Below are 4,403 nucleotides of genomic sequence, written 5' to 3'. Positions count from 1 at the left end.
CTAGCTAATTAATAGAGAGAAGTGTCCTCTCTTATGTTCGTGCTTGGTCGACACTATATATACGTATAGAGAGGACTAGACACGCTAGCTAGTAAGCAAATGAAAGAAACAGAAGATCGTCATGAACATATGCATATAGAGAGAAGTGATATCGACCACCTCTCCTTCTCTGAGAGATTGGTCGAACAACAAGTTCTCGTATATCTATCCGACACTACCGGCTACATATATACAATAATTATCTCTTACAATATAATCTCCTAATTATATATGAACACATGGTCCACATAGTATTCTCCGTCTTCAGCGATCACGTGGTCAAGGAAGAATGCCGCCATTTACTCTTGAATTGCTCGCATACGATCTGGTGGTAGGAGTTCATTCCGCATCCGAAAGATCTAATTTGAACAAGGGGGTCAATACATATATATATATGAATGAATTAAACTCAACACAAATGACGGTAATAAAATAAAATTGTGAATATTATTGCTTACGCACTTCATATTGTTCGCCAGAGTACCCCCGTTCACAGGTCGTGTGGCAGATAGACTCGCAAACGTAGTATCCACAGAAATCATTCCCTTATTCCTGCCACAACCACTTTACAAGAAATAGAGGTTAATCAAACTGATAAGCAAGCATGCCAAATGGTATTGATGAAACTAGCGCTTGAATCACTAGGAGATGCGCGGAACATGTTACTATAGTACTTACTTTCGGGTGTCTAAATTGCAGCTTCTTCGGCAGTCCCCGAGCTTTTTTTGGTGAATTTTCTCCAAACCCTGCCAGACAAAGAAAACAATTACTTGATATCAGGAAATGAACAAAGTTGCTGATATGGTGGATAATGATCGATTTAACTTACTTTTTGAGCATTTGAGTCATGTCCGCATAGTCCTGGGGATCTTTTTGTCTCGAGTCTAAGACGGTTACTAGTCCCTGCTCAAGCTTAATCTCTAGGAGAATATAGTGGAAGCTGCGCACTCATGCGTAACTCATCAATTACATTACTATAACCTAGACTAATAAGGAAAACCGAATATGCATAAGACAGTAACACTCACTTGAAGTTGTAAGGAAAGAGTATTATATCTTTGTTTTCATTTATTACCAACGATCGTAGCAAGTTGGCCTCGGTATTTCGGCATGATATTTAACCTCAGTTGCATCTATGAGATTTGTGTTAATGAACCCAATATCACCGATTTGTCTTTTCTTCAATTCGGCGATCTCCAATCTGCATAATATAGTGAGGATAATTATAAATACATGCAATGAAAGAGCTGACCTATATAGAGAGAATTAATGACAGAAGTAGTACTACTTACAGACAGTAGCAAGTGACCGTTGCTTTATCGAGGGCCTTTTGATTGAAAAACTGGAAGAACTCCTCAAATGGAACATTCAACAGTTCAATTCCAACGAGGTCATGCTCCTCTCTAACTCTCAGCGTCAAAGTATCCCTCCTCCCAGACTCTCTGCAGGTTTTCATGTATCAATCATGGAATCTTCGCATCATCTTTGTTAGAGATCTTTCATCTTTGACGAGAGGCTTCCTGTACTCGTATTTGTGTTCCTCCACCTCCAAGAAATCATAATGTACATCGTCGGGCAGGTAATCTCCAAGATTGCTATAACCGGGCACCATCCTCGGATCATTAGCGACGATGTCGCTAGACACCTTGAGCAGGGGGCACGATTGGTTCGCTTGTTCGCCGAGCTGGGCAATTGTTTTCCCAGCTCGTCTTCTTTTATCCTTTGATCACTGACAGTACTTCCCGACCGCTCCACTTCGACAAATGTCTTTGCAATAATGCGGTCATAGTTGCCTTTCGGCGGAGACTTTGGTGGTTTTGTCAGGGCAGCCAGAGTGCGCTTCGCTTTCACCGGATCTACCTTCTCCTCCGGAGGTGGATGTTTCTTTGCTTTCACCCTTTGAAAGAAGTTCATCACTTCGGCTCGCGCGATCTTCGCGTTCTCCTCCGGGGTCCTCTCATATGGTAACTTCTCTGGAGTCTTCAGATAAGGACCGAATCTGTATTGCCTCCCACCTCTGGCTGTACTGCTAGACGCCGGCAGAGCAGACGAAGCGGCTGCGGCTGTCTTCTTTCCTTGCTTACGAGGCGGAGGAGTAGTACTACGACGCGCCGGAGCAGCCGGAGTGGCAGCGGGTCTCTTCCACCCTTGCTGACGAGGCGGAGAAGGAGGAGGCTGGCTGCTTGGGCGCGCCGGCGCAGGCGGAGTGCCGCCACGCGCCGGAGAAGGAGGCTGAGTGCCCTGATCACTCGCCGGAGGAGGAGGAGGAGGAGGAGGCGGAGTGCCCCGACTCGCCGGAGGAGGAGGAGGCGGAGGCGTCCAGTTCAGAAGGTTGATGAGCTCCTTCCGCCATAGGCATGGAGTCAATAGACAAGAACCCAGCCGAGTCTCCCCTTCACCGGTAGCGTGGTCAAGCTGGAGGTCCTCAAATCCCTCTGTTATTTCGTCCACCGTCACCCTAGAATATCCTTCTGGAATCAGACGACAGTGAAAAGTTGCGTCGGGTTCAAGAGGTCGAACAGAGCCGACAACCGCCTTGACTTTGAAGTTCTGCCATTGCGTCATAAGGTGGCAATGTTGAGACTCCGTGATAGCATCCACGGGGTAGCTAGCAGGAGCCGTCAAGACATGCTCCGACTGAAGCAGCTCGGTGGAAGCCACACTGCTTCTCCGCTGAGATGGTGGGGTAGCTTCGGGGGTAGTTTCGGCAGGTCGCTTGCTGCGAGCTACTTCTCGTTCCTCTAGCGCTTGAACCCTTTCATGCAGCGTCTAAATTTGGGCATGCTCCACTTTTTTCCTCCTCTCCTGGCATTTGTAACCGCCTGCGTCTGGAAAAGCAGCCTTCCACGAAACGGAGCCTGGCGTGCCTCGTGTCCGTCCAGGGTGCTCAAGATTCCCGAGGGCCATTGTGAGCTCGTCGTTCTCTCTGTCTGGAACGAACGTCCCTTGCTGTGCTGCATCGATATAGTGCTGAAGCCTCTTGATTGGTATTCTCATTTGCTCATCCATCCAAACGCACTTCCCTGATATAGGGTCCAAGGTTCCGCCAGCCCCGAAGAACCAAGTCCGGCAACGGTCTGGCCAGTTCATTGTATCTGGTTCAATCCCTTTATCAAGCAGATCATTCCCAGCCTTGGCCCACTTAGGTCGGGCTTTGAGGTAGCCACCTGACCCCGTGCGATGGTGAAGCTTCTTCTTCGCAGCATTTTCCTTGTTTGTCGCTGACATCTTCTTACTCTTTTTCGATGTCTTGTGGGCCAAAAATGCGGGCCAGTGATCTCTGATCTTCTCATATTTGCCGATGAATTCTGGTGTCTCTTCTTTGTCGACAAACGTTTTCAGCTCATTCTTCCACCTCCTGAATAGGTCTGCCATCTTCTTAAGAGCATGAGACTTGATTAATTGCTCTTGAACTGGCTTCTCCGGATCCTCCTCTGGCGGTAGGGTGAAATTTTCCTTCAGCTCAGTCCAAAGATCATCTTTCTGCATATCATTGACATAAGACACCTCAGGGTCTTCGTTCTTAGGCTTATACCATTGGTGGATGCTGATCGGGATCTTGTCCCTAACAAGAACCCCGCACTGAGCAGAAAATGCTTCCTTTGTCCGGATGGGTTCAATCAGTTGGCCATCGCGCGCGATTGCTGTGATCTCAAACCTTTCATCCGAGCGCAACTTTTTCTTCGGGCCTCGTCTCTTTACCGAAGTTGTGCTCGATCCGGAGGGCTAGAAAAAAGAAGAAAGATGAGAGTTAATTAATATGTGTACATACCAAAACAATGAATGCATCAATTAGCTAGTCAGCACAGGCTTAACTAATGTATTTACCTGGCCGGACTTTGTTCGGTCACCGGAGCCGTCACCACGGTCTCCTTCTTGCACCAGCATTGGGTCACCGGAGCCATCATAATCATGTCTTTCCTCCTCCATTATTCGATCACCGTAGCCTGCTTCTTCACTCTGTTCTTCCAGACCATCATTATCGTTAAGATACGACAAGACATTACCTTCGGCTAAGATTATGTCCCCCAACACCTCTTCTGCTTCCTCGTCTCGTCCGTGCTCCATTGTTTCTACAAATATTACAACATGGCAATTATTACACAATCATGACAGCATGTGGATATATTAGTGGCAAACATAGACCTAGCTTATTCCGGGTTTGGAGTGGCCTCGGCAATTCTTCAAGGGTAGGGGCGCGGCGGGAGGGGGTAGGAGACTGACATCGTTTTTTCTAGGGTTTGGGTGTCCTCGAGAGTTTTGGTCGAGCGAGAGGGCCGGGGGGTGCTCCCGTGGTATAAGTTATCACTGTCGAAGTTATCTGGGAGGGGGTTATATCGACAACGACGGCATACATACATGGG

At 47.6% G+C, this 4,403-nt stretch overlaps 1 pseudogene; it reads right to left on the bottom strand.

The window, feature by feature from the left end:
• Positions 1-4,107, bottom strand: part of LOC119294370 — a 13,196-nt pseudogene extending 9,089 nt beyond the window's left edge.
• Between the last annotated feature and the right edge of the window lie 296 nt (positions 4,108-4,403).

This window comes from Triticum dicoccoides, chromosome 1A, assembly GCF_002162155.2.
Source record: "Triticum dicoccoides isolate Atlit2015 ecotype Zavitan chromosome 1A, WEW_v2.0, whole genome shotgun sequence".
Taxonomy (NCBI): domain Eukaryota; kingdom Viridiplantae; phylum Streptophyta; class Magnoliopsida; order Poales; family Poaceae; genus Triticum; species Triticum dicoccoides.
Note: the sequence above shows the minus strand (reverse complement) of the source record. Positions and strands in the feature narration are given on the sequence as shown.